At 44.1% G+C, this 26342-nt stretch overlaps 1 protein-coding gene across 1 annotated transcript in view; it reads right to left on the bottom strand.

The window, feature by feature from the left end:
• Positions 1-26342, bottom strand: part of LOC137533564 (SLAM family member 9-like) — a 46410-nt gene that overhangs the window by 8043 nt on the left and 12025 nt on the right. The window lies entirely within an intron of this gene.

Genomic DNA, 26342 nt, shown 5'->3' with positions numbered 1-26342 from the left:
GACCAGCGTGAGGCTTTAGATGCGCCTCTAACACGAAAATGTACACTGCAATTGCCAGCTTCCCAAAGAAAAAGGCACCAGGCCTAGACGGCCTGCCAATTGAAATATATAAACAGTACGATGAAAATATAGCACCGCTACTCCTCCAAACTTTTAACGATGCCTTTGAGAAGGGCTCCCTTCCACGCCCCATGCGTGAGGCCTTGATAATTGTACTCCCCAAGCCTGGCAAGGACCCCCTGTTTTGCGACTCCTATCGCCCTATTTCTCTCCTCCCCTCAGATATCAAAATACTGGCTAAACTTTTAGCAACTAGGCTAAATACAGTAATTCTGTCACTTATACATGAGGACCAGACAAGCTTTATGCCGGGCAAAAACACGGCAATGAACATACGCCGCCTCTTTACCAACCTACAGGCTGACCACTCCAATGCTGGGTCCAGGGTAGTGGCCTCACTAGACATGGCCAAAGCATTTGACACTGTAGAATGGCCCTACTTGATGGCGGTCCTTGCCAGGTTTGGCTTTGGAGACAATTTCATAAGATGGGTAAAGTTACTCTCCCAACCGCTAGAGTATGCACTAACAGCTAGATATCCCAGCCCTTCTCGCTGGGACGCGGTACTAGACAGGGGTGCCCGCTCTCTCCTCTGCTATATGCCCTTGCGGTGGAACCACTTGCTTGTCGCATAAGGGCTCATCCTCAGATACACGGTTTCCGCACTTGTAATACTGAGGAGAAAATAGGCCTGTACGCGGATGATACTATTCTCTACTTGGCTGATCCTGCTTCATCTCTGCAGATTGCACTTGACACCATTGAAGAAGCTGGATACTACTCAGGGCTAAAGCTAAAAAAGAGCAAATCAGTTCTGATGTATGTGGATCAACCCTCCCATAGTGATAACTCACAACCCATTCAGTTGCAGGTAGTCCAATCATTCAAATATCTAGGGGTAAAGATACATCTATCCCCCCAACAATATATGCAAGCAGAAATCCTTCCACTTATACATTTAGTCCAAACCAAATGCAAAACCTGGTCCAGGTTGTATCTCACGGTGGTGGGAAGAGTCAATTTAATTAAAATGATTCTTCTGCCCAAACTATTATATGTTCTCCACCAGTCACCCATCTATATCCCACTATCTATCTTTAAAAGGATACTGTAGGGGGGTCAGGGGAAAATGAGTTGAACTTACCCGGGGCTTCTAACGGTCCCCCGCAGACATCCTGTGTTGGTGCAGCCACTCACCAATGCTCCGGCCCTGCCTCCGGTTCACTTCTGGAATTTCAGACTTTAAAGTCTGAAAACCACTGCGCCTGCGTTGCCGTGTCCTCGATCCCGCTGATGTCATCAAGAGCGCACAGCGCAGGCCCAGTATGGTCTATGTCTGCGCAGTACACTCCTGGTGACATCAGCGGGAGCGAGGACACGGCTACGCAGGCGCAGTGGTTTTCTGACTTTAAAGTCAGAAATTCCAGAAGTGAACTGGAGGCGGGGCCGGAGCATCGGTGAGTGGCTGCGCCAACACAGGATGTCTGCGGGGGACCATTAGAAGCCCCGGGTAAGTTCAGCTCATTTTCCCCCGACCCCCTACAGTATCCCTTTAAGCGCATTAGATCCCTATTCATTGCTTTTATTTGGAACAATGGGCGAGCTAGACTTAAACATGCTCTGCTTATTAACCCAAATGGTCTTGGGGGCTTCGCACTCCTGTCCATGCAATATTATTACTTCTCAGCCCAACTACAACAAATATCTGCATGGTTTTCTATGGAGAGACTTTATAACCCGGAAGCCCTGGGATACAGCATAGACCCATGGCAATCAAATGTAGCAATGGAATTAATATGTCAAGCTATCCCCATGGGTAAATCTACAAATACTATACTCGCTCAAGCCCAATTGGTATGGAAAAGGGCCCATTCTCTATACAAAAATGGAGCACTTGATCCACACACACCACTATGGAGCAATAAAACATTGGCAGAATTTACAACCATCCCAGACACACTTTTCTGGCAACGCTCAGGTGTGATTTTTTTTTAAAGCATATCCTGCACCAGGTTTAATTAAAACCCTTTGATATGCTCGTAGCACAATTTCCAAAACTATCCTCCCAGTATTTTCGCTACATACAGCTATTCCATGCCTTCCGCAGACAATTTACTCAGGCCCCTGTTGCAACAATGGCACACCCGGTACTTACACTGATCCAAAGTAGACCCAAAAAACATCTAATAGGCGATATATATAAAGAACTAATCAGCTCTAAAGCTGTGGATCGCACGCAAACATCCAAAAATAACTGGGTAGAGGCAGGATTAGATATAGATGATGATGATGATTGGGAAGATGCCCTAAGCAACGTGCGTAAAAGTCTCAGTATGCTTCAAAGAGCGGGCCACTCAACTGTACATATTGCACCAAGCTTATCTAGCGCCTACTAGAAGGGCCAAGTACAACTCTGAAGCCAGCGCAAATTGTCCTAAGTGCAATATCACCAATCCCACTTTTTATCACCTTATGTGGGAATGCCCACCATTAGTGGCATTCTGGCGGCAGGTGATCAATTTTTTACATGATAAAATGGGCTGACCAGTTTCCCTTGACCCTAAAATGTGCCTACTAGGCCTGCAAATAGACGAGGACGCTCAAGCCTGTACTAAAACATTTATTAATTAGACATTGTTTGAAGCAAGACAGGAAATTGCTTTGAAATGGCTATCCATAGAACCACCGTCACTCTCTGGCTGGAAGAGACGCTTAGACAATACACTTGCATTTAAAAAGCTAGTCTATTTACATAGAAAACGAATACAGCAATTCTCCCTAATATGGGATAGGTGGAAAGATAGATTTTGAACTAAGCTAAAGTCTAGGTGACTACCCACACCTACAGCTACTTTGCCTCAGGGAACCATATGTGCTACGGTGATTATTTTATTTATTCTTAACTGCACCGAATAACATCCTACATGATATACCACTGGGCACTGTGTTATTAACGTTCATGTGTCTATGTCCGTTCCTATTAGCTGTAATATACATTCTACATTGTACATGTCCCTTTTCTCTTATGCTGTGTAGAAGAATCGACTTTGTACGCAATGCTGAAATAATACATGTTTATTTACTGTGACCTTTGAAAATATGCCAATAAACGTGTTTTTGGTTTAAAAAAAATAAATAAATAAATAAACATTCATTTTTTCAATTTGCGTCCATCAGTATTTACAAGCTTATAATTTAAAAAATTATATTGATATACTCTCTTGACATGCATATTCAGTTCAGACCCTTAGGTAACTATTTATGTTGTTTTTTTTTTTTATTGTAATTTTTTTTAATTAAAAAATGTATTTCGGTAATTTTTGGTGTGGGAGGGAATTTTAAATTAATATAATGTAATTATGTAATTATTTAATTAAACATTTATGTGGGTGTAGTTTACTATTTACAGATAAGTCTTGGAAGCGAACAATATCGCTTTCAGGAAGCACTAGGAGGATGGGAAACTTTTTTCTTTTTGCAGAAAGACCTTGGCCTCTGATAAGAGATTGTTGTTTTTTTCTGAAGGGGACTTAGATCGAAGAATGGGAACTATGTTCAGATTCATTGATCTGGGGGCTAACTGCAGGCGCGGCAGCGCGCGCCTCAGGCAGCAGCACAGACTATATGGATGGATATATCCATCCAGATAGACTTAAGTGGTTAAGAAGGTCAAATATTGGAATTGACTCCTACACTAAGCCGAATTATATACGAGGAGTGTTGCAGTGGACTTAAAGAGGAACTATAACGTCCTAATCTACTCAGCAGCACCAGTGTGTAGATCATGCCCACTTTATAGGGGAAAAACAAGTATCTCCTAGTAAAATAATATAAATTTACTTGGTTTTGTAGCTTTAAGCAGTGAGCCACGCCCACCACACTAAGTACATCCACGGCTGTATATTAATTACCCTACTCGCATTGTCTTCTGGGTAGTGATACGTCCAAATCCCAAAAAGCTTTATTGGCAGGACCAAATACATTTAGCATTGCCAAAGCCAAACAAAACATTAACATGGGGGGGGGGGGGGGGGGGGATTGTGGGAATAAGGGAAGGATAAAGGGGGTTGGGGTATATAGTCCATAGGTGTGTGGAGGATGTAAGGGACAGCATGGGGCCTGGGATATACAGTCACAAGCTCTATCCTCATGTTTGAAAAAAAAAAAAAGTCTCCTTCAACAAGAGACAGGCAGCAGAGTAAGCCGGCGACGCCCCCAAATCTCCACTCCAGTCCAGTGCCAGCAGCTTTCAGGAGAGTGAGCAGCGTGTATCTAGCAGTCTGCTCACTCATCCACCATCCTCCTCACTGTTTCTCTCCCCCAGGCATGGCAGGCAACAGGTAATCACCAGCATCTAATAAAATGTATACAGTGTGAAAACCAGCCCCAGGGATGAAAAGGCTGGAGGCAGGGTGCTGTTCTCAAGACCCTGCTGAATACTGAATAGGGACTGTCTACAAATCTTTCTTATCAGTGGACGAGCAGATGCAGTCATTAGCACAATTGTGCAGGGGGCAGAGGGCTTGTTTTAATGTGACCATACATCAGGCGACTTGGCGGCCGATCAACCATCTGACTTTGAGTATTATAATCAAATCGGATGAAAAACACTCCGCCAAGTGCATGCCCGATCGACAATGCATTGAGGCTGAAATTGGTTGCATTAGTGAATCGGAAATGCTGCAAATTGTTACTATCGTGGTTGGTCGGGTGCATGGCGGTAAAGGCAAGCGATATTGGGGTGAGTGACGAAACTCCTGGCGCTGTTTATGTTTGTATAAATATGTGTATGTATTACATGTCCTGTGTCGCAGTGCCCACCCTCTTCTGAATCTGCTGCTACACTTCCCATACTTGCTGCCGGCGCATATCACGCTGGTGCGCGTGCGACATCACGCTGGCCGGCATTTATAGGGAGGAGCTGTGGAAGACAGATACAGGACAGGTAATGTATAAATACACACACATGTACATACATTTATACATAGAGGAACAGTGGTGAGGCGGCGGGCTCGGACGATTTCTGAGAGATTTCATGCTGAAATTGATCAGGAAACGGACTGTAGTGTATGGGCAGGCAACAGATCTCTCTCTGATCAGATTCGATTAGAGAGATCTGTCTCTTGGTCGAATCTGCCCATCATCGCTAGATGTATAGCTACCTTTCGTTTTCAGTCTCTCAAGACATGGAAAAGAAACTTTTTTTTTTTCCTTGGACTGCCAGAAAATTTACAGTGCTTTGTAGACAGCTCTGTGCTTCAGGGCCCTTTTCCACTGCAAAACGCAACTGCAAAGGCATTTGCGTTTTTCTCAATTTTGATGTGCTTTTTTTGTGCATTTTTTTTATGCGTTTGCATTTTCTATTTTTCTTATTGGCAAGTGTTGTCTTGAAAATAGATACTAGTGGTTAAATCAATACAAAACGCATTTCTATGAGTTTTTCATGCGTTCCTATACTTTACATTGAAACACAAAACGCATCTTAAACGCACAGACATGTGTTTGCGTTTTTAAAAAAATTGGATGCAGCAGTGGAAAAGGCAGCAAACGCATACGTTTTGTGTTTGTGGCAAAAACGCAGCTAGTGTAAAAGGGCCCTTAGGCTGTAATGCCAATGGTTTGCCTCTGCTCTTCAGCTACATTACAATTACAATACAATACTCAGCATCTCCAGCTCATTCCCTGTCTGCTTCTCTTTACAAATGTGCATATTACACTTCCTGGGCTTCTGCAAATTAGGGGGGGGGGAAAAAGGTTGGGGAAGGAGGATGTGACAACCTTCACTGTGGGCGTGTTTTCAACTGCTGGGATGAAGAGAAAAAAACAAACTTGCTAATCCTGCCAGTAGTAAACAGGAATCCTCCCAGGCTGCATTTGGCATTTTTACAGCACCTTGCTGACAGGGTTACGAGATGTATTAGTCACTCCTTCCTATCTATACACTTAAATCACTGTCATATACTGCTTTTTAAGGAATCTTTATTCCTTCTTACAGTTCCTCTTTAATGCTCACCTGTCTGCTGGCATGCTCCTCCTTTGTCCTGTGCCTCCTCTCCATCGCCACCAGGCACCTGTACCCCTGAAGGCAGGTATGTGGTCATGGAGGTGCCACTGCGTCAGGGGTACAGGCACCCAGAGGCAATGGAGAGAAGACATAGGATTAGCATGCCAGCGGACTGGTGAGCTTAAAAGGAACATAAAGAGAGAGGAATATGGAGGCTGACATCTTTATTTAATTTTAAGCAATACACTTTGCTTGTTATCCTGCTGTTCCTCTACTTCTAATATTTGTCACCATAGACCCTGAACATTTATATTAGATGTTACTTTCTGACAAAATTTGGGCAGCACAGTGGCATAGTGGTTAGCGCTCTCGTCTTGCATTGCTGGGTCCCTGGTTCGAATCCCAGCCAGGTCAATATTTGCAAGGAGTTTGTATGTTCTCCCCGTCTGTGTGGGTTTCCTCCAGGCACACCGGTTTCCTCCCACATCCCAAAAAACATACGGATAAGTACATTGGCCCTAGACTATGATACATGCACTACATCCTAGGTTCTCAACGTGTGGTACGCGTACCCCAGGGGGTACTTCTGATGGTTCCAGGGGGTACTCGGGCTTGATATATTTAATAAAGACTAACACATTTCGAGTTTTAGAAAAGAATAAATCTTATTTAGACAACACCAAATTAGTGTTTTAGCTAATTAAAAGCAACAGCAAATACTTGGAAATTGTTTAGAACCAATTATCATGTACTACGATTAAATATATATTTGTCAAGGGGTACTTGTGATAATGTTTACTATGCTAGGGGGTACTTGGTAAGTACAGGGTTTTAAAAGGGGTACATACCAATAAAATGTTGAGAAACACTGCACTACATGATACATACATAGACATAGGAGTATGGTAGGGACTAGATTGTGAGCCCTTCTGAGAGACAGTTAGTGACAAGACAATATACTTTGTACAGCGCTGCATAATATGTCGGAGCTATACAAAAAATAAATAATCTGACAAGATTAGCTGAATGTTTGTTTCAGGTGTGTGGATCAGACACTACTGAAACCAATAAGATTGGCAGGACACCAGGCAACTGGTATTATTTAAAAGGAAATAAATATGGCTGTGTCCATTTCCCTCTCACTTCAGGTTCCCTTTAAGCTCCACCTCAACACTTGCCACGGGCCCAGGGGGTATACTTCATTACATGGGAGACATGGGGGAGACCTGGGGGCCCAGCAGGGAAAGAAAGCTGCACAGATTTCATGTTGAAATGTATTAGAAATCTGTGTGCTGTACACTGGCAACAATAGATCCTTATCTGATCAGATTTGATCAGAGAGTGATCTATCTGATGGTTGAATCTGCTGGCCATCTGCTAGTGTACAGTATGTGCATCTTTGATCTCACATTTCAGATCAGCACTACTGCAAGCCAAATGACAATGGCTCTGTGTAGATTGGTACTTATTTTTTTTGCTGCCTACTATTATGTACATATCACAGGAAGACAATTACTGGCTTATGGTCCAGTGCATAAATCTGCATGTCTAGCAAAACAGATCATTTTCTTCTACTTTTTGTGTTCTGCTCTTGATTTTTGTGTTCTGCTTTTGATTTGTTATGACCAGTCAGAGGCATGTGGTTATGTTGTTGTATTTAAGGGGATTCTATATGAGAACTATTTAAATGTTTTATGACATAGCAGTGTCAGAGTCTCCCATTTTCACCCTTGATTGTTGTGGTTAGGGGAATATCTTGGAGCAAGTAAATTGGACAGTGGTGCGACAGTGGTGCATGGTTACACCATTTGACAATGCTTGTCAAAGAAAAAACTGTAATGAAAAACCCTACTGGAGATACTCACCTAGGGAGGGCGAATCCTCTGGATCCTAATGAGGCTTCCCCCATCCTTCTCCAGAGGGGTACTTGGATACCCCTTTTCAAAATCCGAATTGATCCGGATACCCAGATATCTGGATCCGGATCGGATATCTGGATCCGAACGTTCAGATATCCGCGTTCATGCAGCTATCCGAACGCATTATCTGGGCTATCTGGGCGGATTCGGATATCCGGATAGAAAAAACGGAAGTGCCCTTCAAATTGCTTTAGAAACGTTTTTAGGGTAAATGAGGCATGTAGCATCATTATTTTTTTAAAGGGGAAAACTGATTGATGATGTGGGGACTTAAAATCCCCCCCCCCCCCAAACAAAATGACTGTCAATTAATATCAGGAGTCTAGGTTCCAGGATTCAGGAAGCGGTCGTACTGCCGCAGTTGGGGCCTCCCCACAACTGGGACAGCACAAACACCTCCCAAAAAAATACACAGCAGTTGTGTTTAGATAGTTCACCATGGCACTTGGTGTAACCACGGCTCAGTAAAAAATTAGGAGAGGTTCCAGGAAGCGGTCGTACTGCCGCAGTTAGGGCCTCCCCACAACTGGGACAACACAGACATCTGAAAAAAAATTACACAGCAATTGTGTTTAGATAGTTCACCATGGCACTTGGTGGTACCACGGCTTAGTGTTGGGCGAACAGTGTTCGCCACTGTTCGGGTTCTGCAGAACATCACCGTGTTCGGGTGATGTTCGGGTTCGGCCGAACACCTGATGGTGTTCGGCCAAACTGTTCGGCCATATGGCCGAACTAAGAGCGCATGGCCAAACGTTACCCGAACGTTCGGCTAGCGCTGTGATTGGCCGAACGGGTCACGTGTAGTGTTGGGCGAACATCTAGATGTTCGGGCTCGGGCCGAACATGGCCGAACTCCGAACATAATGGAAGTCAATGGGGACCCGAAATTTCATGATTTGTAAAGCCTCCTTATATGCTACATACCCCAAATTTACAGGGTATGTGCACCTTGGGAGTGGGTACAAGAGGGAAAATTTTTTTAGCAAAAAGAGCTTATAGTTTTTGAGAAAATCGATTTTAAAGTTTCAAAGGGAAAACTGTCTTTTAAATGTGGGAAATGTCTGTTTTCTTTGCACAGGTAACATGCTTTTTGTCGGCATGCAGTCATAAATGTAATACATATAAGAGGTTCCAGGAAAAGGGACCGGTAACGCTAACCCAGCAGCAGCACACGTGATGGAACAGGAGGAGGGTGGCGCAGGAGGAGAAGGCCACGCTTTGAGACACAACAACCCAGGCCTTGCATGAGGACAAGAAGCGTGCGGATAGCAATTTGCATTTTGTCGCCATGCAGTCATAAATGTAATACAGATGAGAGGTTCAATAAACAGGGACCGGACACGCTAACCCATCACAGATGTTCATTGTTCATGTTACTTGGGGTCCGGGAGTGTTGCGTAGTCGTTTCCAATCCAGGATTGATTCATTTTAATTTGAGTCAGACGGTCTGCATTTTCTGTGGAGAGGCGGATACGCCGCCGATCTGTGACGATGCCTCCGGCAGCACTGAAACAGCGTTCCGACATAACGCTGGCTGCCGGGCAAGCCAGCACCTCTATTGCGTACATTGCCAGTTTGTGCCAGGTGTCTAGCTTCGATACCCAATAGTTGAAGGGTGCAGATGGATTGTTCAACACAGCTACGCCATCTGACATGTAGTCCTTGACCATCTTCTCCAGGCGATCGGTGTTGGAGGTGCATCTGCACGCTTGCTGTTCTGTGTGCTGCTGCATGGGTGTCAGAAAATTTTCCCACTCCAAGGACACTGCCGATACCATTCCCTTTTGGGCACTAGCTGCGGCTTGTGTTGTTTGCTGCCCTCCTGGTCGTCCTGGGTTTGCGGAAGTCAGTCTGTCGGCGTACAACTGGCTAGAGGAGGGGGAGGATGTCAATCTCCTCTCTAAAGTCTCCACAAGGGCCTGCTGGTATTCTTCCATTTTGACCTGTCTGGCTCTTTTTTCAAGCAGTTTTGGAACATTGTGTTTGTACCGTGGATCCAGAAGGGTATAAACCCAGTAATTGGTGTTGTCCAGAATGCGCACAATGCGTGGGTCGCGTTCAATGCAGTCCTAGGCCGAAGAGGTCATAGCCTAGGGTCACAAAACCTGTTTATTTGGGCAATTTCAATGGTGGCGAGTCTGACGTACATAAATCGCAGCAATGGCCGTTAGCAACGTCTGAATCTCACGAAATGTCTCATGCAGGTAGAAGACATATTGTTAGACTTGGGCTCCAAAGATGGGTTCCCTACATCTCTGCAAACCAGAGTTATAGGGCTCCAAATTTGGTAAAATCCCCCATAGGCTTTCATTGGGCCTCCTATTTACAGTTCCAAAATCTCACATCTTTTCAAAGGGCAATTACTCAGCAGTACCAAATTTTCTAGCATTGTAGGGACCCTTAGGGGGAACATGACTGGTGAGTTTTGGGCCCCTAGGCCAAAGAGGTCATAGCCTAGGGTCACAAAAACCTGTTTATTTGGGCTATTTCAATGGTAGTGATGGTGACGTACATAAATCGCAGCAATGGCCGTTAGCAAAGTCTGAATCTCACGAAATGTCTCATGCAGGTAGAAGACATATTGTTAGACTTGGATTCCAAAGATGGGGTCCCTACATCTCTGCAAACCAGAGTTACAGGGGTCCAAAATTGGTAAAATCCCCCATAGGATTTCATTGCCTCCCTATTTCACTTTCCAAAATCTCACATCTTTTCAAAGGGCAATGGCTCAGCAGTACCAAATTTTCTAGCATTGTAGGGACCCTTAGGGGGAACATGACTGGTGAGTTTCGGGCCCCTAGGCCGAAGAGGTCATAGCCTAGGGTCACAAAAACCTGTTTATTTGGGCTATTTCAATGGTAGTGATGGTGGCGTACATAAATCGCAGCAATGGCCGTTAGCAAAGTCTGAATCTCACGAAATGTCTCATGCAGGTAGAAGACATATTGTTAGACTTGGATTCCAAAGATGGGGTCCCTACATCTCTGCAAACCAGAGTTACAGGGGTCCAAAATTGGTAAAATCCCCCATAGGATTTCATTGCCTCCCTATTTCAATTTCCAAAATCTCACATCTTTTCAAAGGGCAATGGCTCAGCAGTACCAAATTTTCTAGCATTGTAGGGACCCTTAGGGGGAACATGACTGGTGAGTTTCGGGCCCCTAGGCCGAAGAGGTCAGCGCCTAGGGTCACAAAAACCTGTTTATTTGGGCTATTTCAATGGTAGTTATGGTGGCGTACTTAAATCGCAGCAATGGTCGTTATCAAAGTCTGAATCTCATGAAATGTCTCATGCAGGTAGAAGACATATTGTTAGACTTGGATTCCAAAGATGGGGTCCCTACATCTCTGCAAACCAGAGTTACAGGGGTCCAAAATTGGTAAAATCCCCCATAGGATTTCATTGCCTCCCTATTTCACTTTCCAAAATCTCACATCTTTTCAAAGGGCAATGGCTCAGCAGTACCAAATTTTCTAGCATTGTAGGGACCCTTAGGGGAAACATGACTGGTGAGTTTCGGGCCCCTAGGCCGAAGAGGTCATAGCCTAGGGTCACAAAAACCTGTTTATTTGGGCTATTTCAATGGTAGTGATGGTGGCGTACATAAATCTCAGCCATGGCCGTTAGCAACGTCTGAATCTCACGAAATGTCTCATGCAGGTAGAAGACATATTGTTAGACTTGGATTCCAAAGATGGGGTCCCTACATCTCTGCAAACCAGAGTTACAGGGATCCAAAATTGGTAAAATCCCTCATAGGCTTTCATTGGGCCTCTTATTTACCGTTCCAAAATCTCACACCATTTCAAAGGGCAATGGCTCAGCAGTGGCAAAACTCACCAGTCATGATCCCCCTAAGGGTCCCTACAATGCTAGAAAATTTGGTACTGCTGAGCCATTGCCCTTTGAAAAGATGTGAGATTTTGGAAAGTGAAATAGGGAGGCAATGAAATCCTATGGGGGATTTTACCAATTTTGGACCCCTGTAACTCTGGTTTGCAGAGATGTAGGGACCCCATCTTTGGAATCCAAGTCTAACAATATGTCTTCTACCTGCATGAGACATTTCGTGAGATTCAGACTTTGCTAACGGCCATTGCTGCGATTTATGTACGTCACCATCACTACCATTGAAATAGCCCAAATAAACAGGTTTTTGTGACCCTAGGCTATGACCTCTTTGGCCTAGGGGCCCGAAACTCACCAGTCATGTTCCCCCTAAGGGTCCCCACAATGCTAGAAAATTTGGTACTGCTGAGCCATTGCCCTTTGAAAAGATGTGAGATTTTGGAACTGTAAATCGGAGGCCCAATGAAAGCCTATGGGGGATTTTACCAAATTTGGAGCCCTGTAACTCTGGTTTGCAGAGATGTAGGGAACCCATCTTTGGAGCCCAAGTCTAACAATATGTCTTCTACCTGCATGAGACATTTCGTGAGATTCAGACGTTGCTAACGGCCATTGCTGCGATTTATGTACGTCAGACTCGCCACCATTGAAATTGCCCAAATAAACAGGTTTTGTGACCCTAGGCTATGACCTCTTCGGCCTAGGACTGCATTGAACGCGACCCACGCATTGTGCGCATTCTGGACAACACCAATTACTGGGTTTATACCATTCTGGATCCACGGTACAAACACAATGTTCCAAAACTGCTTGAAGAAAGAGCCAGACAGGTCAAAATGGAAGAATACCAGCAGGCCCTTGTGGAGACTTTAGAGAGGAGATTGACATCCTCCCCCTCCTCTAGCCAGTTGTACGCCGACAGACTGACTTCCGCAAACCCAGGACGACCAGGAGGGCAGCAAACAACACAAGCCGCAGCTAGTGCCCAAAAGGGAATGGTATCGGCAGTGTCCTTGGAGTGGGAACATTTTCTGACACCCATGCAGCAGCACACAGAACAGCAAGCGTGCAGATCCACCTCCAACACCGATCGCCTGGAGAAGATGGTCAAGGACTACATGTCAGATGGCGTAGCTGTGTTGAACAATCCATCTGCACCCTTCAACTATTGGGTATCGAAGCTAGACACCTGGCACAAACTGGCAATGTACGCAATAGAGGTGCTGGCTTGCCCGGCAGCCAGCGTTATGTCAGAACGCTGTTTCAGTGCTGCCGGAGGCATCGTCACAGATCGGCGGCGTATCCGCCTCTCCACAGAAAATGCAGACCGTCTGACTCAAATTAAAATGAATCAATCCTGGATTGGAAACGACTACGCAACACTCCCAGACCCAAACCAAGTAACATGAACAATGAACATCTGTGATGGGTTAGCGTTTCCGGTCCCTGTTTATTGAACCTCTCATCTGTATTACATTTATTTTATTTTTTTCCAACAATGTATTTTTATTATATTTTCAGAAGCAATAATACAGAGAATAATACGGAGAATGGAATTGAAAACATTTGTTAACATACAGCATACAGTTGAGGATAATTCTACACTTCAGTGAGATAGTTAACATGCGTTCCTAGAGTAAGCAAATTTGGAGAAGATGCAGTAGGTGTAATATCGGCTTATTGCCGGGTTTACCTTATCTCAGAGCAACCACAAACCTATAAGGCTGGTTGATTAGACCAGGCGCCCAGCTGAACTGGACAATTGGAGCGGTGATCAGGCGATCTACCAATTGTTATGATGGACACGTTTTAGCAGGCCGATGTTTACAATCTAATGAGGCTGAAGTGATATTTAAAGGTGATTTGAGTTGTTTTCAACCTTATAACTAATCATACTAGTAGATTGTAGCAACAACAACTAGGTAACATATAAACAGGTGAACAGGTGACTCACTCATTTTATGATTAGAGAACACTTAGCTGTACATTTGATTACATGTATATGGCTACATTTATTTATCTTAATTAAAGGCATTTTAACTGGGTGTTTTGTTAAATTCTAGTAGTCTCGACCTTAAGCGCGCTTCCATCATCATATTTTGCTTGTATGTGCTAAGGAGATTGGAAAATAAGAGAGGCTCAGCAGATTCCCAGTTTTTAGTAATCATAGATTGTGCAGTTAATATCAGATGACATATCTGGGATTTGTGTATGGGGTCTATTTCTTTGTAGTCTAAATGTAGGAGTGCCATACGTGGTGTAAGGAGAAAATTAGGGGAAATGGTTTGCTTAATATATGATTCTACGGCACACCATAGCATTTTACTTGAGGGACAATCCCAAAACATGTGGACTAATGTGCCTACCTGCGTATCGCATTTCCAGCATTTTGGGGATAGGGTGGGGTTGAATTGCGCTATTTTCCTGGGTGTTAGGTACCATCTGGTAATTATCTTAATAAATAGTTCCCAATGGGTATTGCATTTAGAAAGCTTAGTAACTGATCTGATAGCAGAGACTATTTGTGCACTGTCAATTTGTGAGGATAGGTCGTATGACCAAACTTGTGCATATTTATTAAGAGGAGAAACCGAAGGTGCGATTAGATCATTGTACCATATTGTTATGGAGCCTTGTATTGCTTTTTTTGTGTTTAGCATAGTTACAATTCCACTATTCAACTCTGGTATGGAGATTTGCTTAGATCTTAAAAAACTGATTAGTTTATAACATGCGAATCTTGCCTTGGTAGAAATATTGTATTCAGTTAGTATTTCAGAGAAGGTTTTGATAAGTGAATTTGAATAGAGCTCATTTAAGGTCGAGATTCCAGAATCTTCTAACTCAGCAATATTAATGCCTTGAATTAGGATTTGCATTGTGGATATGTAAATTTTGGGTTTTACACAGATCTCATCATGCGGTGGGTGTTTGAGGTAATACTCCCATGCTAGTAATGTGGATTGAATCGTTAAAAAGTTTGTTTTAGGTGGTCCATGTCCTAGGATTATGCTAGAGAGCACATCTCTCAGTTCATTTTTAAGCAGTTTACCTTCCATAGATACCCATTTTTTTCCTTCAGAGTTCGTCCACCAGGAGTTAACAGGTTCTAAATTGCATGCATAATAATAGGCTTTTATATCAGGGAGGCCAATCCCACCCATTTTCTTTGGCAGGATTAAGATGGAATGTGATATACGAGATTTCTTCCCATTCCAAATAAAGTGATTTATAATTTTTTGGAGGTCTTTAAAGTACGTATTTTTGATAGGTATTGGGATTGTGCGAAATAGGTAAAGGATTTTTGGTAATAAAAACATCTTAAAGGCTGATAACTTGCCTGACCATGAGAGGTAGAATTTTTTAAAAGTCGAACACTCTTTTTTGACCTTTTCCAATAGAGGTATAAAGTTGTATTGGAATAAGTCAGATGCTCTTGTTGTCAATTGTATACCCAGGTACTGTACAGCCAAGTCTGCCCATGGAAATGTAAACTTTTTTTGGATGGCAGTTTTAATATTTGGGGGCAAGTTGAGGCCAAGAACATAGGATTTATGCTGGTTGAGCTTGTAGTAGGAAGCATTGGAAAATTCTTGTAGTTCTTTGGTAAGGTGTGTCAGGGAATGTAAGGGGTTTGTAAGTACTAAAGCCACATCATCTGCAAATAGGCTGATAATGTGTTGATCCTTGCCAATTGTAATACCTTGAATGGTTGGTGACTGTCTAATTCTTTGTGCTAGGGTTTCCATGAGTAGTACAAATATTATTGGTGAGAGCGGGCAGCCTTGTCTTGTACCGTTGGTTATACTAAAGTGGTCAGATAGGAAGCCTGTGGCATTAACTCTAGCCGATGGGTTATTGTATAGCGCCATTATAGCTGTCAGTATGGGGCCTTGTAGGCCAAATTTAACTAGAGTTGCCCTTAAAAAACCCCAGTGGACTCTGTCGAACGCCTTCTCGGCATCCAATGTAAGGAGCAGAGAAGGCGTTCGACAGAGCTCAATGTGACGTAAAATATTCATCATCCGCCTGGTGCTATCAGGCGCTTGCCTTCCCTTAGTGAAACCTACTTGGTCTGTTTTCAATAGTATAGGGGTGATTTCCATAAGGCGGCTTGCTATTATTTTTGCGTATAATTTAATATCAGTGTTGAGCAAAGATATCGGTCTGTAGTTGGTTGTACATGTGTGGTCTTTGTCTGGTTTAGGAATGACTGATATGGTGGCTTCGAGATAGTCCTTCGGGATGGTAGTGCCTAGCATAAATGTGTTAAATAGTTTAGTTAAGGTTGGGGTTAGTTCCTTTGAGAATAAAATATAGTATTCATTAAGGAACCCGTCTGGTCCTGGTGCTTTGTTTCTTTTGAGGGATTTAATGTTCTTTTCAAATTCTCCTTCTGTAAAGGGTCTGTTGAGGTCTGTTAGTTGGGATTGTGAGAGGGTGGGTAGGTCAATAGTGGATAGATAATTGTCAATGAAGATAGGTGAAGGTTGGGCCGTTTGAGTCTGTTTGTAGGTTATACAATTGTGTGTAGTAGTCTTTAAAGGCATTTGCGATATCTTTAGGATTTATGATTTTTTTCTTTGGTTTTAGGGTGAGTAATTGCATGTATTGCGGATTTAATCTGTCTTGCTTTTATCATATTCGCAAGAAATTTCCCTGCTTTGTTACTTTGTGAGTAGTAGTTAGTTTTAGCTCTTTGTAAATTATACTCATATTTGTACAATAGTAGATCGCGGAGTTCTTGTCGTAATAGAAATAGTTGTTTATAAGTAGCACTGTCATTATTCTGCCTGTGGAGTCTCTCAAGGTCATGTATACGTTGTATGAGGTCATTATATTTTTTGTCTCTCTCTTTTTTTTGTCTTGCACTGAATTTAATATAGAGGCCGCGCATATAAGCTTTGTGAGCTGACCATATCATTTGTTCACCGACGTCAGGAGTGGAATTTATATCAAAGAAGTTTTGAATTGATTTTGAGTATGTGGGAATAAGACTGGGATCTGTTAAGATCGCTTGATTCATTTTCCAAGTTTTAGGTCTAGGTGGGTTTAGGGTGTCTTTAATAACCATATGTATAGAGGCATGATCTGACCAGGTAATGCAATCTATGGATGTGGTTATCACTTCCTGTAGTAGGAATCTATCTGTCAGAAAGTAGTCTATTCGGGAGTGTGATTTGTGCACAATAGAGAAATGTGTATACTCTTTATCAGTGGTATGCGATACTCGCCAGGGATCGAAAAGATCATTCCATCTTAAGGTTTTCTCTAAGAGTGGTAAAAGGGATTTCCTGCTGGAGGAGGAGTCTATATTTGAAACGCATGCATTGAAGTCGCCTCCTAGTATGAGGTGGCCAGATTTGATTTTGTTTACCTTTGTCATCAATTTCTGGAGGAAATGGCGTTGTGCTATATTGGGGGCATATAAGGCCACAATGGTTAGTGGATGGTTGTTAATGTGACCTACAAAAATTATGAATCTACCTCCGTTGTCTATTTCTATAGAGGTAGTTGTTAGTTTGAGATTTTTGTGGAATGCTAATAGGACTCCTCTTTTCCTTTTGGTAAAGGTGCTGTGGTAAATCAGGGGAAAGTTAGGGTTTGTGCAGTATTTTGTGTCACTATTTAATAAATGTGTCTCTTGCACTAAGAGAATGTCAGATCGTTTGGAGCGGGCATCCGACCAGAGGAGTTTTCTTTTAAAGGGGGAGTTTAAACCTCGAGCGTTGAGTGAAGTTAGTTTAATAGTATTAACTGGGTTAGCCATAGACAATAATTAGTGTGCAGAGATTCACTTTGCAAATCACCCTTATAGAGTATATAGATAAGTACAGTAGTGCATTAATAGTTATATTTTTGAGGATGAGAGAGTGAGTCATACATGAACAAAAACTTAACAATAACCACATAAACATAAAACAAAACAAACTAAGTAGTGTGGAATATGAGTCCACGATTCTACACTTCATCTTGGGGTGTAGTGCAATAGCGTATATTGCAAGAAAGATAATGTTCCCTATATCAGGAATGGGTGTCATCAAAATGGCCGTGCTCGGCGGTGGATATCCGTGGTATACAGATCTATTGCTGTTTTAAGTAGGAGATGGAGTTGTGAAATTTAGCGATAAGTCACTTGCTGGTTTCGGGGATGCGGATTTGCAGTTTCTTAAGGAGAGCTGTACCTTCTGTGTGAGAGATAATCACATGTTGTTTATTGAGGTAGGAAAATATAAGTTTAGTTGGGAATCCCCACTTGTATGGTATTTGTGCATCTCTCAGAGCTTTGGATAATGGTTGCAGACTTCTCCGCTGCTGTAGTGTGGCCTGGGAGAGGTCGTTAAACAGCTGGATCTTAGAGTAGGGTTCTGGGAGTTGGTCAGGTTTCCTGAGAGCTGCTAAAAGTTCATCTTTGGTTTGAAAGAAGAGGAATCTGGCTATTACATCCCTGGGAATATGATCCGGGAGATGAGAGGGTTTTGGCAGGCGATGTACTCTGTCGATTGTCAGTTCTATAGGTGACACATCAGGCAGTACAGTCTTAGCAAATTTTGTGACATAGCCTCTTAACTCCCCAGTGGTAACTGATTCTGGTATGCCTCTCAGTTTTATGTTGTTTCGCCTGGAGCGATCCTCCATATCAGATGATTTGGTTTTAAGCCAGGTAATTTCTTTAGTGTGCTGCTCAGTTACATCTACCATAGCATTGTGCTCTTTAACTATGTCAGATATTTTGTATTCAGATGCATCCACTCTTGTGCCTAGTGAAGCAATCTCTTGTTGTAAGGAAGCCTGCATGCTAGAGAAGCTGGAGAGTAAGTCTGCTCTGAAGGATAGCAAGATCTCCTTAATAAATGTCTGGGAGGCTGCTTGTTCTGATGCAGGGAAGGCCAGGATGTCAGTAGGGGGTGATGTATTTGGATGCACTGGGCCTATCTCCTGTGCACGCTCCTCGGAGCTTTCAATGCGTGGACGCTGTCTTGCTGGGCTATTAGAGGGGGACTGAGCTTGATTGATCTCTGCAGGGAGGGAGGTCATCGGGGGAGAGCACTCACCAGACTGTGGAATGTTGTTTCTCTGGTTCTTCTCTCTTTCATATTGGCTGTGCTCTGCTGAGTGTGTCTGTCTCCCAGCGCCATCTTGATAACCTCGTGCTGCCCTCTGTGTCTTTTCTGTGAAGAAGTCTGTGAGCTTCTTAGGCTTGTATGATTTACGCTTCTTAGAGGGGTCTGTCTCAAGCTCCATCTCCTCTGTCATGCTTGTGTTGTGCTGATCTGTGCTGATTTGAGCTGCTATTTCTCCACCGAAGCTGGAGCTCAGGGTTCACACATCCTCCCTGGTCTCCGTCGTGGCCACGCCCCCCATCTGTATTACATTTATGACTGCATGGCGACAAAATGCAAATTGCTATCCGCACGCTTCTTGTCCTCATGCAAGGCCTGGGTTGTTGTGTCTCAAAGCATGGCCTTCTCCTCCTGCGCCACCCTCCTCCTGTTCCATCACGTGTGCTGCTGCTGGGTTAGCGTTACCGGTCCCTTTTTCTGGAACCTCTTATATGTATTACATTTATGACTGCATGCCGACAAAAAGCATGTTACCTGTGCAAAGAAAACAGACATTTCCCGCATTTAAAAGACAGTTTTCCCTTTGAAACTTTAAAATCGATTTTCTCAAAAACTATAAGCTCTTTTTGCTAATTTTTTTTTCCTTTTGTACCCACTCCCAAGGTGCACATACCCTGTAAATTTGGGGTATGTAGCATGTAAGGAGGCTTTACAAAGCACAAAAGTTCGGGTCCCTATTGACTTCCATTATGTTCGGAGTTCGGGTCGAACACCCGAACATCGCGGCCATGTTCGGCCTGTTCGGCCCGAACCCGAACATCTAGATGTTCGCCCAACACTACCACGGCTCAGTAAAAAAAAATTTAACCAGGCTTATGGAGCTTGGAGGTTGTGGTGGTAAAGGGTGGTAAGGCAGGCATAGTGATTTCCAGCCACTTCATTTACCCCACTTGCCAACAACAGGGGCCAGGAATTCACCAATCACCCAAGCCTGATTAATTTTAAGGAAAGTCAGTCTGTCCACAGACTAGGTGGACAGATGAGAGCGCTTCTCAGTCACCACGCCCCACACCCACTGGAGTGTTGTGGCCAATGCTGCTGTCCCCTCCTCACCCCTTCCACCAAACTGATCCAGTGCGGCAGGGTATTGGCCAATCCGGCGCTGCTCTCTGCAGGAGCACACGCATGTCGCTCCCCTCCTGCACAAAGGAGTACAGGAGGAGCTGGGAAGACATGGCCCGTGCAAGCAGGCCGTTCAGCTGGAGCATGCAAAGGCTGCTGGGAGGCTGAGCCCTGACCACAAAGAACTCGCTCAGAAGGGTCTGTTGGTGTTTTTTGGTTGCACGGGAAGAGGAGGGGGGAGCAGAGGAGACCGCTGAGGACTGGCTGCCTGAACAGGTCTCAGTGTCGGCAGGAGTGGCACTGGCAAAGGGGGTTCTGGTGGTGCTTTTGGCTGGAACACTGCCAGCGCCAGCTTCCTTCAGCCTCCTGAACTCCTAATGCTTGTGAAGATGTTTGTTGGCCAGGTGGTTGATGAAGCTGGAGGTGCCGTAGTTGGAGGGGTTGCAACCTCTGCTCAGCTTCACCTGGCACACATTACAAGTCATGAACTTGCTGTCCACTGAGGCTAGATCAAAAAAATGCCAGATTGGGGATTGTTATTTGCCCTTACGCCCTGAATGGGCTGCTGCTGCTTTCTTTCGGCCTGCGGTGGTTGGGCCTGTGGTGGTTGGGGCCGGGGGTTGAGTGGTGCGGCTGGTGGTAGCGGCAGAAGATGAAGCAGCAGGCTGTGGGTCCTGCATTCCACGCCCACTGCTGTTCCTGCCAATGTCAGCGATGCTGATCCTCCGTGCCAGACCCATGGATGTATCCCTCTCCTCAGACTCAGAGCCAACATCCCCCTCCTGTGGTTAGTAGTCACGGTCCTGCAAGTCGTCATCATTATTATCATCATCATACTCCCCCTCCTCAAACAATTTCTGGGATGTTGATGACCCCCCCCCCCCCAAACTCCTCTTCTGCGGACACCACAGGCAAGGAATCCGCCCCCAACAATAACCGTCAACATCTGTGACTCCTCCGCAAACTCTCATTGTGGCCAGAATGTCAGTGGTAGCCCTCATTGCGCTCTCTGACTCTGGACTACAGAACGCACTGACTGAGCTTAGGCTGCCCGCTGGGGTCGACATGATGACCGACGAGTTCCCATGCACTGCTGGGCAGCTGCTGCTCCTGCGAACAGGAATGGTGGTGGGGGTGGAGGTGTGTGTTGTAGAGGTGGTGGTGGCCTGCTCCATCAGCTGCATCACAGGCTCGGCGTCTTTATCCTCCAATTTGCGGTGCCGACCCTGCTGAAAAATGGCTGCGCAAAATGCTGCGCATCTGCAGTGTGACTCCCCCTATCAGCTGGCCGCCCAGTGCATCCACGGCCAGTGGCTACCGGCGGAATGGACACTGATGCGGCAGAACTTCTGGCGGTGACGGTGCCAGCAATGTTCCCTCTCTTCTTGGCCTTGATGGCCTTCCCCTGGGTGCCAGTGCCAGCAGACATACTACAAGTTTGTGTGTGATGATGATGTCACCAGATGGATATGGGGTACTTGCACTTTATTCAAATCGGGGTAATTGGTGTTGGACTTGAATGTATCTGCATGCATACCTCCCAACATTTTAAAATTAGAAATCGGGACACAGGCCACACCCCCAACACAACCCCTAACCACACCCCCAAGTCACGCCTACCATAAAGTTTTTTTGAAGATTTTTTTTTTTTTTAATATTGATGCCCTTATATTTTTTAATATATCCCTCATATACCCTGCCCGTGGGTGGGGCTAACTGTAATGTAGTTATATCAGCTAATGTAGTTACATAAAAAAATATGAAGTAAATGCACATGACAGACAGCGTTTCCCCAGTAAATGCATGTAATGAGAGACAGCGTTTCACCAGTAAATGCAGGTAATGAGCGACAGCCTTTCACCAGTAAATGCACGTAATGAGAGACAGCATTTCCCCAGTAAATGCACATAAGAGACAGCTTTTCACCAGTAAATGCACATAATAAGAGACCGCTTTTCACCGGTAAATGCACATAAGAGACCGCTTTTCACCGGTAAATGCACATAAGAGACCGCTTTTCACCGGTAAATGCACATAAGAGACCGCTTTTCACCAGTAAATGCACATAAGAGACAGCTTTTAACCAGTAAATGCACATAAAAGACAGCTTTTCACCAGTAAATGCACATAATGACAAACAGCCAGTTGTCCCCAATATATGTAGCCAGGGATATATGTGCCCAGTATATGTAGCCAGAGGTTCATGTCCCCAGTATATGTAGCCAGGGATATATGTGCCCAGTATATGTAGCCAGAGGTATATGTCCCCAGTATATGTAGTCAGGGGTGTATGTGCCCAGTATATGTAGGCAGGGGTATATGTGCCCAGTATATGTAGGCAGGGGTTTATGTGCCCAGTATATGTAGGCAGGGGTATATGTGCCCAGTATATGTAGGCAGGGGTATATGTCCCAGTATATGTAGGCAGGTGTATATGTCCCAGTATATCTAGGCAGGTGTATATGTGCCGAGTATATGTAGCCAGAGGTATATATGTCCAGTATATGTAGTCAGGGGGTATATGTCCCCAATATATGTAGTCAGGGGGTATATGTCCCCAGTATATGTAGCCAGGGATATATGTGCCCAGTATATGTAGCCAGAGGTATATGTCCCCAGTATATGTAGTTAGGGGTATATGTGCCCAGTATATGTAGGCAGGTGTATATGTCCCAGTATATGTAGTCAGGGGTATATGTGCCCAGTATATGTAGGCAGGGGTATATGTGCCCAGGATATGTAGCCATAGGTATATATGCCCAGTATATGTAGCAAGCGGTATATGTAGCCAGAGATATATGTGCCCAGTATATGTAGCCAGAGGTATATGTCACCAGTATATGTAGTCAGGGGTATATGTGCCCAGTATATGTAGTCAGGGGGTATATGTAGGCAGGGTTTGATCAATACTGAACAGGATTAAAATGTTAAATATCGTTTTATATAACAATTAAGTGTGGCGCTATTTTTTACACGTCGGTGCTGTGCGCCATTTTTACCTGTTCCGAAATATTTACCTACCATGATCAAGCGCAGTAGCGACTTTCCATTCGAGATCAGGCTGAAATAGCCAAGCCTGATCAGGTCCACTCTACTGTGCAGGAACAGGTGACTCGTGCCTGCACAGTAGAGTAGAACCCGATCGGGATCGGCTATTTCCGCCTGAATACGAACAGAAAGTTGCTACTGCTCTTGCGCTGGAGCCGAGGTATTGCAGGTGCTACTGAGTCTACGCCACAGCTGACAGGCTTGTCGGCTGTTGTTTCAGAGAAGCCAGCGCTGGAATGGAGGAAGCAGAAACTGGGACAAGGTCCTCCAGCACCCAAGGCTGAGACACCAAAGTGCGCCCCTCCATCCCTCCCACCCCAGCTGTCACACACTGATTGCTATTAGAATAAGAGGTGCCTCCTGCCCTCCCCCCCCTCCCCACACACACACACACAACCCTTAATCTCTAGTTATCTGGCTTGCAGTTACTGCCATGTATCCCCTTTTCCTATTTCTCTCTGCTTCAACCATAATAGGGGAATGATAGCTGAGTGAGTCCTGTGCCCTGAGGCTGGAGCTTCTCTCGCCTCTGCCTCGGACCAGCCCTGGGAGGAAGAGAGGAGATTGGGGAAGCCTCATTAGGATCCAGAGGTTTCCCCCTCCTGAGGTAAGTATAACTAAGAAGGTTTTTTTTTTTTTCATTAGTGTCTTTTTAAGATATGTGATGATTCATATGCCCTTATATACCCCGCTGTAATCTAGAGTCATGTGACAATGTTGCCTCTTTGTGAACCAGGAGATGTTAAATGAAGTTAGAGAGCAGAGAAAAAAAAGCAAAGCAAAGAGAACAGTGTGTTCCTGAAAGAAACCAAAGCATGGTGTCTGTGTGCAGTTTATCCTCAGTCAGAGATCTGCTGTAACTCACAAGATAAGAAAATGGCAACAATGGTGGTAAATTCAGAAGTAATGCTGGCTATACACTATGCAATTTCCCGCCCGATCAACGGGGGATCGGAGGGGAAGTTGCATTGTGTGTACATGTCCAATGTGCACCCCAGTGATAGAGCGATCGATTCTCCAATTACAAGTGCACAAAATCGATCACTTTATCAATCAGGAGCCAATTGGACAAGTGGGAAATAATCGCCCGCTTCCTGTTTGTCGAGTGGGAAATTGCATTGTGTGTACCCAGCATAACGGAGGAGAGGTCGAGTAGGTGTCAGCGATGCAATCCTGCATAGCTAAACAGATTAGGCTAAGCATCACTGGGAGGCCGGGGTTGCATACCAATATACAGCAATACTGTATGTAGATATATAAAACTGGGATAATTAGCATAAAAGCTGGTATCCTGAATAATAAACTACATTTTATACTATATGTGACTACAGTGCCTCCTTAAATTAGTCTTCAGGAAGGGGGTTTACTGGAAGAGGGGAGGTAAGGTTAGGCATCTGGAAGGAAGTTTAATTGAAAAAGAGAGGTTAGGCATCATGAAGGTGTTCTGGAACAGGGCAAGGTAAGGCACCAAGGGGGAGGTTTACATGAGGTGGATTAGGTTATGTTTAGAGGACAGGAAGGTTTTTTTTCCGTTAAGGTGAAAGGTTATGTTTCCTGAGACAGGAAGGGGTTTTTGGTAATGGGGAGGTTATGGTAATGTGACAGGAAGGGTTTTTTGCCAAGAAACGAGGTTATTATGATTGTGTGACAGGAGTAGATTTTTTTTGTTAGGAAGGATGTTTTGGTTGGGCGTCAGGAAGGGTTTTTTTTCATTAAGGCAAGGGGTCATATTCATGTGACAGGAGGGGGTTTTGATTAAGGGGGAGATTATGGTTATGTGACAGGAAGGTTTTTTTCAATAGGGGAAGTTATGGTTGTGTGACAGGAGGGAGAGTTCATTGGGGTGTAGGATTAGCTGAATGATGGAAGGATAAACATTAGAAATTCTGATATCTAGCGTTGCACAGCAAAACTCTAAATTATGCCAAACCATGTAGCTGAAATGTGCCTCTGGTGACCAAACCAACCACATCAAATTCAAATGTACCTTTCAGATCCAGATAGCAACTGTTAGGGCATCTTTCAATTTTCCAGTGTGATTCTGTTTGGAGGAATGTAATTAGGCAGGTTACATTTCCTATGCGGATTACTGTTATTTTCCAAGTTATATCAGACACAGGGGCATGGACACTAAATATCAGTAAAATTATCCTATGCACATAGTGTATGGCAATTTTACTGGGTTTTACACAACTTGCATAGCATTCACTGTGTACATACTGTAGATCAATTTGCATTAGCTACACAGTTATTGACAATAACACACATTACACTAGCAGTGTGCATTACCCAGGCAACATAAATTGTGCCGTGTGTACAAGAGGTACATCATCAGTTGTGTAAATATGGTACATTTGATGTGCGCGTGCAGAAATTTTACTGGCATTTACTGAATATGCCCCATTGTTTCATGCTGGTCCCCCTGCCTCCTCCATTTCAATGAATAGATGTTTGTTATTGAATTGAAATCATCACACTCAGTGGCTAGAACACTGAAGGGCGGTGCAGTCATCCCTGCACATCCAACAGCCTCTGCAAGTTTGTGCCTGGCTTAAGCATTGTATTGTGTGGGCCTACAAATAAACCTTTGTGTTTAAAGAGGATCTGTACTGTCCAATTTGTAAAATAAAAAACATACCAATTGAGTCATTGTGATCTCCTGGGTACCTATTTGCTGTTTCTCCCGATAACCGCCGTGATCCTACCTTTTAATCGCCAGTGTTAGGCAGTGTTTACAAACAAAAAACATTGCCTCTAACCAGGAAGTGATGTATGTGTAAATATATAGATATATACATTTATACACATACACATACAATAATATGTGTGTATGTGTGTGTGTATATAGATATATATTTATATATCTATATCTATCATGTTACAGTATACTACAAGTTTCTGCACTCCAGTCTGGGATTAGTCACAGTTTCTCAGCATATCACAGGCAGCTCCCTCCCCCCTCAGCCTCACAAACTGCATCACAGACAAGCTGAAAATGAGAGCAGGGAGGCTGTCTGTGAGGAATAAACAAAGCAAGCACACAGAGCCTGGAGGGGGCGTGTATAACTTGTCTCCATCACAACAGAGGCAGCAGATTCCTCCCTGGGTCGACAAAGCTTGACAAAGAAAAAAATATTAGATTTATTACAGAGACAGTGCAACTAGAAAAGGCTGCAGCAATTCAGATCACACTAGAACATGTATAGGAATTTATAGGATAAACGAAGTAAGGCTGAAAATTTAGTAAGTCTCTTTAAGCATAGTCTTTCCAT

This window comes from Hyperolius riggenbachi, chromosome 9, assembly GCF_040937935.1.
Source record: "Hyperolius riggenbachi isolate aHypRig1 chromosome 9, aHypRig1.pri, whole genome shotgun sequence".
Lineage (NCBI taxonomy): Eukaryota > Metazoa > Chordata > Amphibia > Anura > Hyperoliidae > Hyperolius > Hyperolius riggenbachi.
The sequence above is the reverse complement of the archived record's forward strand: the minus strand, read 5'-3'. Positions and strand labels throughout refer to the sequence as shown.